The sequence below is a fragment of the Belonocnema kinseyi genome, chromosome 4 (genome assembly GCF_010883055.1).
Source record: "Belonocnema kinseyi isolate 2016_QV_RU_SX_M_011 chromosome 4, B_treatae_v1, whole genome shotgun sequence".
NCBI lineage: Eukaryota > Metazoa > Arthropoda > Insecta > Hymenoptera > Cynipidae > Belonocnema > Belonocnema kinseyi.
Window position 1 is genome coordinate 60,567,760 of NC_046660.1, and position 15,474 is coordinate 60,583,233.

Consider the following 15,474-nt stretch of genomic DNA (forward strand, 5'->3'; position numbering starts at 1 on the left):
ATATATTATAGTATATTTTGAATTGATATCTAAAATAATTTATTCGCATATTTTAGTGAAAAAAGAGCCTATTTACCCCCTCTTTTGGGATAATTTTATGTTGTGAAGTCTTAAGCATAGAAAGAAAAACCATTCCAGGGGAATTGTTTTCCATTGATGTAATGGAATGTACTTATTATTAAAAGGCACCAACCTAACTGGAACTCTGTAAGATCGTAAATGCTTCCATGAACCGGTTGCTACTATCTACACTCCTCCCGGTTCCCTCCCTTTATTTTCCATTCATACCAATCCTCCGTGAAGTCGATCTCTCTTGCATATAAGCTTTAGTAGGACAAAGCTTTTTAAAACCTGTAGCTTTAAATTGCGTTGAATCGGTTACGAATGTGTCAAATGCCCTCTTTTCAGCTTTCAATTGAAAACTGTAAATGGCTCCGGAAAATAGTGTTTGTCCAGAGAAAATAGAATTCCCGTAATAAAAGTGTCGAGCCCTTTTATTGCGTTCCTCGTTTTGCCCCGAATAGGTGAATAGGGAATTCAATGCAGGTAGACGTTACCTAAGCTAAAACATGTTTTCAATTGAAAAGGGACTTTTAATTAATTCTATGGTAATTATTAATAGCCTTTCTATGCATCTTTAATTTTTTCCACTGCCTTTAACTCGTAATGTCAACATAACGGTCTTTATGAACGAAGAACCACAAAGTGATATAAACCCTCGATAAAATACAGGAAATGCAGTTGAGGAACTTTAAAGAGCAAAAATGGCAATCTATAGAATCGTTTGCGGCAACTATCTTCGCCTCGAGGCACGTTATTATTACGAGGTTCAATTTTTTACGAAAATTGTTTGCGGTTAAGAATAAGGTCTTCTTACCAGTACCTCATAAGAATAAATATTTTTTCTTGAAGTATCTACAGTTCTCGTGGTCCTCTCTGGATGATAAAATAAGTCTTACATTACGAAGACTGTCCGGAAATTATACGACCTTTTGATCTAACTTTGCACCTAGTAGTGAATTAAATTTGTCCAAAAACTTGGTCATTCATGTTCAGCCAAAATATCGTAAAATGTAGAATGAGTGCGACTGCTAATTAATTATTAATTAATGGACATCGTCCTTTAATAGTGTGTGCATGGGAGAGAGGAAACCCAGGGCTGCTGAGCAATCACCGCAGTTTATTCAGCAATTTCTAAATAATAAGTAGCTTTTAAATTAAGCAGGGACGAAATAGCTGTTAGCTATTTCGAAAGGTGACTTTTAGGACTTCTTCCAAAGGATACTTTGTTGCTACTTACATTTTTTTACTTTGCGAGATTACTCAGTGTACTTCCAAATTTTAGAATTTTTTTGCTACATTCGTGTTTCAAAAGACGGACGACCTTTTTGTTGGATTGCTTCAAACATAAAATATTCGCAGGGTGATCGGGCGTGTCGAACGTGTGGATATCTTCTTTCATGCCCGCATAAACATTTTGATATTTTACCCCATAGATAAATCTTTCAGTCTCTGTATAAAGCATTTTGTAGTTTCTATCATACTTTAACAGCATATAGTCCTAATGAATCCCGATCATTAATGTTACAATCTTGATGAGGCGGTTCCATATACTTCCCCGTCTGATGAGAATGATTGCGAACTCAGTCTCAGTCAGGAAGTATCTATGGTAATATACAGCACCACAAGGTCGGATACTTTCCGGACACATCTTGCAGGGATAAATTTTAAAAATAATAAAAATATCAAAAAGAATTAAAGTTTAGTAAAATAATTTTTTCGGGAATTATTAAAGAACATGGGTAGTGCTGATGAAGTAAGAGCCAGAAGACTATGTGGACGTGTAAAGATAATTACACAATTAAGAGTGTATCCGTAGATCAAAGAAAACCTGGAATTCAGGGAATTTTATTGATCAGAAAAATTTAAGGCTTCTGAAGAAAATCTGGGAAAAGTTAGGGATTTTTTATAAGAGGCAATTTGAAGAACTATCAGGGGTAATAAATTTGAAATTGTAATTATTTCATTTAAAGATTCATAATTTTAGTTGAAAATTTATATCTTTTGTTGCCAAATTAACAATTTTATTTAAAATTGAAACTTTTTATTTGAAAATGCAAACATTTGGTTTAAAATTCAACTACTTGAGTGAAAGTTGAAATATTTTGCTAAAAATAATTTTTTTCTTGGAAGTTTCATCTCTTGGATAGAAAATTCAAATAATTTATTTCAAATGCTCTCTTTCTAAACAAAAATTAATTTTCTTAACTGAAAATATAAATTTTCCTTTTTTGGTTGAAAATCAATCTTTTACTTGATAACTCATCTTTTTTTTGGTAAAAAAATGATCTTTTTTTGAAATTTTATTTTCTTTTTGAGTAAAAACACAATTATTTCTTTAAAAAATTAAGCAGTTTTATAGAAAATTCGTCTGTTGGATTGACTTTTTAACAATTTGGATGAACTTTTTTCGACTGAAAACTCTCTATTGAAAATGAATTTTTAATCACAAAATTATAAGTCATAATTAATTAATCAACATTATTGTTATTGTTTTTTGTACCTGAAAGCAACCTGAAAAATTGGAAAAATGGAAATATGTAATTTTCAGTGCAATAAAAAAGCCCTCTCTTTGGAAATCAAACCACAGTTTATAGAACAGTAAGTGTTTATTTGTTTACTATGAAACGAGTAAACGAGTATGCCCGTAAATCGCTTCAGGTTCTAGCATACACTTTTGATATAGCAAAATTCCTATTCACCTCCAGAGTTTAATTAGATTCTGTCAAGCACATGCTGCCACCGCAATTCTCGTACCTTTTAAGAAAATTAAATCACGGTTCATAAACACTTTTTGAAAATTAAAAAATTATAATACTGCTTTTTCATTATTTCCTTCCTCTTGCGAGAAAATGCTTTCAAATATACACGGTTTTTAATCAAATCATAAAAGGCCCCTGTTGAAATTTCATTTTGACAATAAATTAGAATGAATTAAGATAAATAACATCAATGCTTGAACTGTAATTTGTTAAAAAAAAATGGTAACTTTTTTCTAGTAGAGGCAAATTTCGATGTCCAAAACGATCACCTTGGGTAAGTAATTTTTGAAAAACAAGAAAAAATCTGCTGTAACTAGTTCTAGTTTTTCACTGTCCATGACTAATGCAGCACAATAATAAATATTGGGACCAATCAGTACTTGATAATATATTAAAAAAATATTTAAAAAGAGGATTTTGGTTTCAACAAAACAGCTTGAAATTGTTTTAAGAGTGATGTGCTGTAAACAATTTCTATTCCTAACATAGTTATTAATTTTACAAAAAATACACTATTCAGCCATTTATTCACAGAATTATTGTTCTTTTACTACAACGACTTTGTTCATCATAGTACGAGGGGTAGGGGTTTTTGATAATTAAATTACAAATTTAGAAAACAAAACAGTTTAATGGAATTAATGTGACTAACAGTTTATAGTTCACAGGTCTACACTCTCACTCTTGTTGGAAAAATGTTAAAAATATAGCTATTGAATTTGAATTTAAGGATAAATGACAAAGATACAGGAAAGCAAATACTCTTGAATCTTTATGGGGCGCGCTCTCGAATTTTTAAATTTTCGCCTAAGTGCTCGCAGGATTGCTCACAGGACACTGAGTCTCCTGACCCTTCAGCGTCACTTCAACCCTCTCCTACTCATTTCCCCCCTTTCACACTTTTCCGGTTTTCTCTCGTCAGGCCCACTTTCTCTTCCTTGATTCGACAAACTAACGAAGATGACAAATATTCGTTTCTATTTTCTAATTTCTAATTTCTCATTTTCTAACTTCCTCGTAGGTATAATAGCACATTCTACATAAATTCCCGAAACAGACTTTAAACTGGTTTATTACTAACCCTCCATCAGAAAACTCTATCCGTCCAACATTTGTATTTCTTTAAATTATAAACAAATTATCTAAAAAACAGTTGTATCATGAACCTGGAATATTGATCTCTCCTTGATAGTTTACAACTCTGAAAAAAATTCTGATAAAATATAAACTCAAACTTTTTATTAGTCGACAAATACGCTCCTTCGGAATTCATCTTTCCTAGGAAGTTTCGCGTCGAGATATCTCGTGGATTTGGTCGAGTTGCTGTCCCATGCAGCTCGTGAATATTATATCCAAGTAATATCTCTCTCTGTTGGAGGAGGCGTCGTAGCAATATCGGTAGCAGTGAGTCGTGAGTGGTTCTGGCAATAAGGGTGAGAAATAGCATGTGTTGGTGCCATAAGTACCAGAGTATTACGCGAAGCTATATGATACACGATACCAAACCAACGAGATGCTTTGCGATTCGATATGACGAAACGGGACTGTTCGGGACGGGACGGGATGGGTCGGGAAATACAAGGAGCTACTCAGTTCGCCAATTGCACCACCATGCCAGTAGATACGGCATTGAACGGTAAGACAAAAAAAGGTGCACGACCACTCGATTTGAATTCTTTTATTTTCGTCCTTTTTTATTTGCTGCTTCAACCCATTCAACTCTCGTGCCGCTGATCTGATGAGGGGGTTTGAAGGCTCTTAGGTAAAGCGTACAACCCACTCCCAAGAGCATCTAATTTAAACTGCGACGAGTGCGGGATTATCGATGAGACTCAATTTATATTGGCCTCGATCGACTGCAAAATACTTTAATCGCGATCCAAGATCGAGCTCTGCGTAACGATTTCCGGAAACCTTGTTTAACGTTCTTTAATCTTCTCACGACAAAAAGGCAGCCAAGGCCTTTAAGGATCGGCGATTATAAATATTATATTTACGGCCCGATTATATCTGGTCAAAGTCAGAGGCAAATACAAATTTAGCTGTCCCGGAGGAATACTTTATAGCATTAATAATTGGAACCGGTAGAATCCCTCGAGTGAAAAGCCGCGAGCAAAAAGCAAAAATCTCCATGTTACAAAATTGATGTCATGTAAAGAAGTTACAAAGTCAAATTCCTAAGTAATAACGAGAACTAAGGTTCTGATGGTTCTGATCTGCATTTACCATATTTCAATTGTCGCATTCCATATTTTTTGCGATTTAAGGACACATATTGTGTTATAAATCTAGCCGTAAATTTTTAACCAACAAGAGCAGTTTTTTACAATCTATTAGAGCCATAATTCAATCAAAGCACCTGAAAAGCCAGCATGCAGCACTTATCCTCTCAAAGCTTTATGTCAAGAATTTCATTGAGAGTGTCGATTTAACAAGAAGCAAGCAGGATAGCTAATCGATGATGGAACGGAAGTGGTCTGCACGCGAATGTTCCGTCCCAGGCACTATCGTTGGCCCCACTTAGTATTAGATCGTCGAGTCGATAGAGAAAGTTTTGCAAAATGAGCACCCCTGAAACCTGCCCTGAGGGAGGACATTAGTTATACACGAGGCTGGACTCCGGTCAGAGAGTCGGGCTCAAACTCTTCCTCGCTTCTCTAAAGGGTCGTCGTACATGTACCCTTGCCAGTTTCCACCCGAGGGTAGTAAAGGTAACATCGTTGACTGCATGCCTCGGAACTTCAAAATAGACTCAGCCTCAGCTACAAGCAAAGAGCGAGAAAGAGAATATAAACTTATATAGGTATATAGTTATAGTTGTTTCAGTTGAACGTAGGTGTTGTTAGCCGAAGGTGCTTCGAATATTAACGCTTCTTCACCCACGTTAAATCTCTTCAATTCGCTATGCACACTCTCGAAAGTCATAACACTGATTTAAATCTCTCATCAATGAGTAGCACAGCAGCGAAGGTGTCGCTTTTTAATCTGCATGTCATTCTGAGCAATGGGTCTACAAGACGTCTTCAACTTGCCTCGTCACGATTAATAATTGAAATAATTACTGAAGTGTTTAGCTTCTTAGTATAAATAATAATAAAGTCTTTCTTCACTTTGGTGTCAACAGAATTTCTTTCTTTTTCGAGTACATTTGACTGCTCCTCATTTTTTAATACATGTACTTTCAGTACGTTTAGTAGAAGTCTTCTAATTTCAGAATTAGAGTATCATGTGATAGAATCCAGACTCTCTCAAGATAGTCAAGGTATTTCAAAAAGAAGAATTTCAAGAAAAAGAATTTGCGGATAGAAGATACAAGCATATAGTCTACAAGAGAAACACTGTAATGTATCTGAGCTTTTTCTTCCACCTCAACATCGAGCGTAACTCAATATTATTGCAACGTTAGAAATGATATTTTACATCACAAATTTTTATCTGACGGTATTTCAATAACCGATATCATAACTGATGATTCCATGTTTAAATTTTGCAAATATTGATTCTAAAACTCTCTTGTTCTCTGTTAGTGGAAATTTAGATTTGGGAAAGGAATTATGTGCAATAATCCTTTTGTCGTTAGTAAAAGTTGGAGAATAGAATTATAAGATTTTCGTGGTTTTTTATATGTGGGAGCATGCATTATTACGTCTCATTGTATGCAGCTCTTAAAAGGATCTGGAGGTGCTCCAGGCAGTCTGCGTACTCAAGAACGTCGAAAACAAGTTTGCTGCGTCCAAACAGTCTCGTCTTCTCAACAATTGCATCTATCTGCACCCTCTTCGTACTTTTACGTTTGTTCACAAATGGAACTTTACTTGACTGTCCTCACCTTCGTTTGCCTGCAATTCGAACGTGCCAGGCACCGTTTCAAAATTGCATCAAGAATGTCTGGAATTTCGCAATGCAGTTGTTCATTTCCGACCTAGAGAAAAAGAGCCGAATCCTATATTTCTAATATAAACCTATAATGAATAAGATTTACATAAAATGAAAAGCATTATTCTCGGAACGGGTAAAATTAGAATATTTGCAGTCAGAGCGTTGCAATTGGAAGTCCTTAACTAAAATATATACAAGTGTAGAGTAATTCAGATTTGACGAGGGCACTAAACGTGCAAAGCCCGAGTGTATATCACCAGAAGAGGGTTTTACTGCCTTTGAAGTGAATTTATCCTAGGTATAATAAGAAGAACCCTGTCCCGTCATTTGGAGGTCCAGAACGTTCATAGAAATGGACGCTCTTCTGAAATGAGACACCCGTTTCGTGCTCAACAACGGTAACGTTCATGGGTATGCTACATGATACTTGTTTATGCACCAGGTGTTTTGCGACAGTTACGCGCTACGTGCCTTGTCTCTTCGTACAAGATACATACCTATATTATATAAACACACACACACACACATGCATATAAACTGAAAAAAAGATGTAAAAAAAATACGCAGCTATTGGTGCACATAGTAGCCACGTTCTCTTTTCATGAGGTTGACGCCGCACAAGCGCGAAAATAAGAAAGATACAGGTGCAAATATTGGTTTCTGCGGCGCGAGGCCTCGTTTCGTATTCCCGACTTTACTTATGGGGCTTCCCCTTCCCCTCAGTAGTTTGCAGCCATAGACTCGACTCGTGAACTAGGTTTTCCTGCAGCCAATTCCAGACTGCGGCGCACTTAGCCAGACCGATTTGCATAACTATTCCTTTTATTTTCGCGAAATTTACACACACCATTGATTTTCCAAGGAAACGGAGAACAAGGCGTCTAAAGCGCGAAACCGCGTTTATCTTTCAGTAATAAGTCTCGGGAAATGTAAATGCACCTTTTTAACTTTATGCAAAGGAAACCCTTGCCAGTTTTAACATTTGCGTTTCACCTTTTGTTCAAACGGTTCCGAGAAAAAAGGGACAAAGAGAGGATGTTTTATTTCAAATCAATACATAAGACCTTACCGGGAAACCGGGAAATGACCCGGAATCAAAAATAATCCATCTGGTAGACAACGCTAAAGATGAAGAATGAAACTGAAAATGTGAATTTTGCGAAGAAAGAGAATTAAAGATCCCCTTTAAATAAAATCTTTACTATGGGGATTGACTACATTCGATGCAAAGTTACCAACATAGAATCTCGGGAGTATAATGCGGCCGTGAAACCGAGGCCCGATCAGTATCCTCGTAAATTTTCGCCATAATACTGAAGGTGAAATAGTGATGTAAAAAGAGACGAATTTTTAAAGAACGGTTTTAGCTGATCATAAAAACCAGTCGTAACAAAAAGGGCAACCCTCTTTTAGTAAGAGAATGTTATACACTGTATTCATTTTTAATTTTCGATAAGAAATTGTGTGTTAACAAAAAATTCTGGTTATAGTAACTGGACGTATTTATTTTAGATGCAGTTTTTTTTTTTATTTTGGTTTGTATCTCGTCGAGGTTACCCCCACAAAGTCTGTCCTAAAAATATTCGACCTTATGGTGCTGTATATTGCCATAGAGATTCCCTGACTAAAAATGAGATCGTGATCATTCACATGAGACGGGGAAGTATAGGGGATCGGCTCATCAAGATCATAACATTAATTACAAGGATTCATTATGACTACATGCTGCCAAAATATGGCAGAAACTGTAAAATTCTTTATAAAGACACTGCAAGATTCAATGTTTGTATCTTGAAAGCTAAAAAAACTGATGCGAAGAAATAGAAAATGGTCAGCTAATAATGTCTCATGTATAATCAGAATTAGGAGCAAGGTGGTATTTAAAATTTTTTTTGGGTGGTTTAACCTGATTCTTTTTAGTGTATGCATACATTCTGAAAGTCTTGCTAATAATATATATCGAAATCTTTTTTATTCTTCAACCTAATTCTTCGATTTGGGCCAACTCACACATATCGAAAAAGTTTGGGAAAAGCAAAGCGTTGGGTGAAACCTGTAATTCAGGAAAGGTTTTTCCAACTGCTTATTACCCTCCGTGGACGTAAAGGAAAAACCGTACGAAGAGCAAGTACGATAGTTCCGTGCAGTTCGTTTTCATTAGAGATACTGTTCTTTTCATGAGGAGAAGCACGTATCAAGTTTTTTTTTGAGAGGGTAGGAAAGTAGGTTGGAGTTCTTCCTTTATTCTTTCAACTCACGGATCGTAACATCGGAAAGGGAGATAGGAACCAAATAACAAATAACCTTCGTCCAATGATTGCCGGGTAGTCCACATTCTACAATGTACATATTGCTACAATACTGTAGATATAGAATGCAGCTATCTGTTCTTTTACGTTTGTGATACATTTTGTCAAAAAAGAAAAAAAAATGGGAAAGATATTGAGAAAAAGACTCGGTGCGTGAGCCTTCTGAATCTGAGAAACTCAGACCCTCTTCGAACACAAATTCATATTTCAGAGAGAAAGGACAGAACTGAATATATTCACAGAGGGAAGTCAGAGCAGAGATAAAAGTGAAATACACGATGCTTTGGAAACGCGGAAGTCAACCGTGACTCACGATAAACCTGGAAATCTGTAAACCAGAGTTTTAGATAGTTGTACAAATTACCTATTTTTTCTAAGGATATTTTCTGATGAAGGAGCCATTCCCCTATTTTAATACTATATAATACATTTTTAGGGGTCTTTAAGATAGATTCGCGGAAAGCTAAAAAGCCCAAAATTTCGTCTGAAAAAGTGAGGAACTTAGTACGTTAAAGTTTGGCAAAAGTTAGGGAATTTTTCTTACCACACAAGAAAGGAAATTTCACAAAGGTTCGGATATAATTAATTATGCAATTATAATCGTGAAATTTAGTTTGTAATTAATAATTAAATAAAATTTATTATTAATAAAAAATATTTTGTAAAGAAATCTAATCAATTAAAAATTGAAGTCCCTTTAAGTTATGGAATTTTTCTTCATACGCATGGAAAATATTCTTTTCATTCGTAAAAGTAATCAAAAATATCCCCAATTAATGTATATGAAAATTTTCCGAAAGGATAAGAAAAGTTTCCCATTTTCAGATGATTTTTGTAAATTTTCGAAAATTTAAAAACTAGTCCCGATTTTTTTGGGAATAATACCGCTTCATTTTTAATTCTTAACGCAAATTAGGGAAAAGTATTTAATTCTAACTGATTAAAAAAATCTTTCTCAGTTGCAAATGCAAATCTGTTGTTGAAAATTAGTCTCGTAGGTTTGAAAATTCATCTCTTTTAGTAAAAATGTAATCTTTTTTTTAATGCAAAGTTTTGATTGAAAATTAATCCTTTTTGTTAAAAATTGAATTGCTTTTTTTGAAAATTAATCTTTTTCCCTTGATAATCCAAAATTTTATATGTCATTATTTTCCTTTTTTGACTGAGATCTTTCCTGATTGCAAATTTTTGCATATTCGTGTTTTGGTTATATTTTTTGTTAACTGAAAATTTAATTATTCTATGTTCGTATACATCTTTTTTAAATTTAAAATTCACGTACTTTGTTGAAAACTAGTCTTTTTCGCTATAAAATTCATTTTTCGCCCTTGAAGTTTTCATTATTTTGTAGAAATGTTTGCCTTTGAAACAAAATTAATTTTTAACTAATTTTAATTTAATTTAATTTAAATTTTTTAATTAATTTTTAAAGATAATTTTTCCTATTGGAAGTTATACTATTCTATTATCGGTTAAAAATTTATCTTTTTAGCAAGAAATTCTCGTATTTTGTTGAAAATTTATGTTTTGGATAGAAAATTAATTTTTCCTTCTCAAGAACACAAAAGTTAATTTTTTTACATTGAAAATTTAACTATTCTATTTTTTGATAATAATTGATCTTTTTTAGATAAAATTGATATTTTTTAGATGGAAATTCATTTATTTTGTTGAAAATTTGCCTTTTTCGGTAGCAAATTAATTGTCAATAATAACAGTAGCCGTCGTAACTGTGTCTTGAAAATTAATTGTTTTTCTTAAAAATTAGTTTTTCTAACTGGAAATTGAATTTTTCTATTTTTGGTTGAAAATGAATAGTTTGTAGTTAAAAAATGAAATATTCGTTTGAAAATTCATGAATTGTGTTAAAAATTAATTTTTTTGGATAAAAATTCATATTTTTGGTTGAAAGTTCAACTATTTGGTAAGAATTTTTGTTTTGTTTAAAGATTTTTATTTGCGTTTGAAAATTAAATGTTATTTAACTAAAAATTTGACTACTTTATTTTTGTAAAAAAGTTTTTTTTAGTCCATAATATATGTCATTCCCTACCCACTCTTAAAAAAGTAGAATTTTAGTAATCCCGCCCCACCAGCGTCAAACTTTCTTACGTAATTTATATATTTAAGGAAGAGCATTGTAAAATCTTCTCTTAAATGATAAAGAAGGGTAAAGTTAATTGAAAGAAGAAGCAGACATTTCTAAAAGCTCGCTTTTTTAAAGGCAGCTTCTCATGATAAATTTAAATGCCATGTTGTTTTGGAGAATTCCAGGCCGTTACAGAGAGACAAGAGTCAAGACCCTATAGCTATGCTTAACTTGGAGCAAGGTATGGTTTTCAGGTTTTACGCTGGCCGGAAAAACAATAGCATTGTGTTTACGACAATGCGACGAGTAGAAAACGAAGGGCGTTTCACCGACGAGTGAAAATGAGGGTTTTCCAAGACCAGACAAACTGAATACGCCTACCACTTCGCTGCACATTTAAATCCCGATGCCTCGATATTTTCGAGGAAAAAAATTACACACAGCGCTATTCTTGTTTGGAAAGTAAAATACGAGTTTAATAATCCTCTGTGGACAAACTTTGTTTTTAAATGAATAAACTACCAAGGAATTTTTTAAGAGTTTCTTTAATTAGAATTCCAAACGATTAGAGTGAAAATATTTCGAATTGAGTTGGACTTCCTTCGACTTGAATTCGTCAATAAATAATATAAACTTTTTTTAAGATTTAAAGCAGATGAGGTGAAGGATGTAGGATGAGGACAGAGGTGGAGGTGGAGGACGGAGGAGGAGAAGTTGGATGATGGCGGAGGAGGTGGGTGATGGAGTATGATTGCGGAGGAGATATAGGATGGTGGAGGAGGTTGGAGGAGGATGTCGAGAATGGAAGAGGCGGTAGGCGATGGACGAGGTGGACGGAGGAGGAGAAGGTGGAGGCTGGATGAGGTGGAGGATGACGCAGTAGGTTGAGGATGGAGGAAAAGGTAGAGGATGGAGGAGAAAGTAGAGGATCATGGAGCAGGAGGTCGTGGATGGAGAAGGCGGTAGAGGAGGAGGATGGATGAGAAGGTGGAGGATAGAGAAGTAGAAGGCGGAGGAACAAGGAGGTGGAGGTGCTGGATGGTGGAGGAGGTGGAGGATAGAGGAGGAGGTGGAGGATAGAGGAGGAGGTGAATGATGGTAGAGGAGATAGAGGATGAAGGAGGAGGAGGAGGAGGTGAAGGAGCTTTTTTAGAATATTATTATGTTATTTATTGATGTGTAATTTATTTAAATAAGACGTTCGCTCCTTGTCTTAAATTGGTGTTTAAATCATAAAATAAAGTCTCGCTCTCAGCCAGGAGCTCAACTTAGGAAACATCTTGAGAATGTTTTAGGGTAATTGAAGAGTTAGCCAACTCGAATTATTTTTAATCGAGAGTCATTTGCAATGGCACCTCTATTGAAACACTATATGAACCTACTAGAAAGAAGATTATTATTCTGTTTTTTTGTTGCTTTAATTAAAACTCTGCCACTTAATCGTAATCAGCGGAACGTCATCTCGGTTGACAGGTACTCGGAAAAGCGAACGTTGAAACCGTTCTCTAAAGTGCGAAATCGTTCGACGTGAATGTTCCTGACGGAGCGTAATCAACCAGTTGAATTTTCAAAAACGATTAATCCCTTTCCCGTCGATACGTTTCGAGTCCACTTTCAATCGAGAACCGCACCGCTTAACGATATTCCGACGGATTTTCGATTTTACGGGCATTATCATAGTTTATCTCGTAATCAGAATACCCTGTCAAGCAAATTTCAAGCGCTAATTGCCTCCTTGATGAGAGATTTCTCATTCATTTAAAATCAAGATTCTTGACATTATTTTAATACGAATGCAAGTAGTTTACAGCTTTAAATCCTCTGAAAACAGGGAAATCAGAATGAAATTGTTGAATTTTCAATAAAATAGTTAAACTTTTTATCAATAGATACAAATTTTTAATGAAAACATTTAATTTTCTACCAATTAGTTGAACACAGAAGAAACAGAAGTTACATTTTACATCGATTTCCGATGAAAGATTCGCTGCAACAAAAATTAACTTTACAGGATGAAATTAGACCAAATATCGGTTAAACTTTCTTTTGTTTTTCCATGACACCACATGTGTTTTGAAAAACGCGAAGTTGTCTGAATAAAATTGTATCCGTCTAAAAAATTTCCTGCAAAAAATTTTATCATTACTTTATTCCGTAAACTTTCGGACCTACAGTGATAAATATGCAAACCAAGAAGACGAACTTTCATCAAAAGAGTTGAATTTTCAACCAACAATAATTTTGCAGTAAAAATCAATGCAATTAAATTTTGAGATTTAAAAAAAAGTTTTTAAATACGATTTTACTCTTTTTGTTAATAACAAACAATTGTTTAAAAAATTAGCCTCGACCTATTCAGGGCTTCAAAAGGAAGTCCATCCAAACACTTTAAGACAAAAATCTCCCTTTCTCTAATTTGTTCGGGAAAATTATCTTGTTTCGGCTAATTTGACTAAACTATAATTTTAATAAAACTGTAAACAAATTTTACTACTTATTAATGAATACAACGCTAGGCAAATTGAATTTTTTCTCTCTGGAAGAAAACTCAACACGTCCTGTCGGAGCGGACTACGACGTCACATTCCTCGCGTCATTCATCGGACACGAAATTAAATTTCACTTGCTGACAGCCCGTTGACACCGGTAGCTGTGACTGGAATGACTAAATATCACGGTTAATTGGGTTTCAATTTTCAGAACAAGCGACTCATGTCGACCTTTCCTCGGGCTCTATTTTGAATTTCACTCGAATTCCTGCATTCAAAGATGTTTAAGAATTCCCCCAAGCTGTAAAACACACAGCAAATAATTTGGTTAAGTCAACCATAGAATATGGTAATTATGTGGACAATAAAATATTTTGGTTAAACGAACTAATTGTTTTCGGTAAATGGAGTTTTTTTTTTAATCGACAAAAGGTTTTTGGTAGATCATTAAAATACTTTCATGAATCGACCAAAATTTGTTTGATTTAACCAAATTGTTATGTATATCCAAGAGAACCGTTTCTTTAGTCCAAGAAATTTTTTTCTGTTTGAATCGAACAAATTTTTTTTATTTTAAAAAAGTCTTTGATGGACCCAGCTAATTTTGTTGGTAAAATCAACCAAATACTTCATTTAGCAAAAGATTTCTTTACATCAGAAAAAAAGTTGATTAGGTCAAACAAATATTTTTTTGTATGTTAAATGACCATATTCTTCAATAAAAAAATTTGATTGATTCTACCAAATTATTTTCTAAATGCTCGTAAGCAGAAAGTATCCAGAAAGGTCTCTAGACATATTTGCAAGAAATTTACCCCTTTCCTCGTTTTCTTTTGATTAAATGCGAACTGAATTACTTCAATCGAATTATGAATTGCAATTATTTTTCGTTGGAAATTAAAAAAATATTATTTTTAATTGAAAACTTCATTCTTATATTTTTTGTTCGGTATTCATCTCTTCTGGTAGAAATTCAATCTTTTTTTGTTAAACATGCAACTGTTTGGTTCAAGATTAAGATGATTTAATGAATTTTTAATCCATTACATTTTTCGATGATAATTTTTCTTTTTCTATTGAAAATTTAACTATTCAGTTGAACATTTGGCAAAATATTAATTTACTGAAAATTAGTTTATTCTACTTTCGTTTGAAAATTAATCTCATCAGTTAAAAATTCACGTTTATTGTTGAAAATTTGCCGTTTCGGGTAGAAATATAATTTAATATTTCAATTTTCGGTTGAAAAATGAATTATGTGTTGGAAAATTGATGAATATTCTGAAAAATTAATCTTTATGTTTACAAATTTTACTACTATTCGGTAAAAGATTTAATAATTTTGTTTAAAGCTCTTTTTTCATTAATGATTAATTTGTAATTAAAAATTTGAATATTTCTTTTTTGGTTGAAAATTCATAATTTCTAGTTGAAAATTTAACTATTTGAAAATTAATCTTTTTTGGTTGAAAATTCAGCTGCTTCTTGAAAATTTAAATGACTTTGTTAAAAATTCATTTTATTCGTTTAAAATAGAACTATTTTTTAAAAATTCATTTTTTTTTTGTTCAGAATTATCCTTTCGAGCTTAAAATTTTATTTTCTCATTTTTGGTTAAAAAATCATTTTTTTTTAGGTGAAAATTCGTATTTTTGGTTTCATGATGTATTTTATTAAAAACATTTTTTTTTGTTTTTTAGGAAATTGAAGAACTAGGTTACAAGTTCAACTAATTTCTTCAAAATTTATTTTAACATTTGAAGACTCATCTCTTCCGTTCAAAAAATTTTTTTGTTAAAATTTGTTTTTTTTTACTAAAATTTATAATGTTACATTTTTTGTTAAAAATTTACCATTTTCTAGTAAAAATTCAACGAATTTGCTTT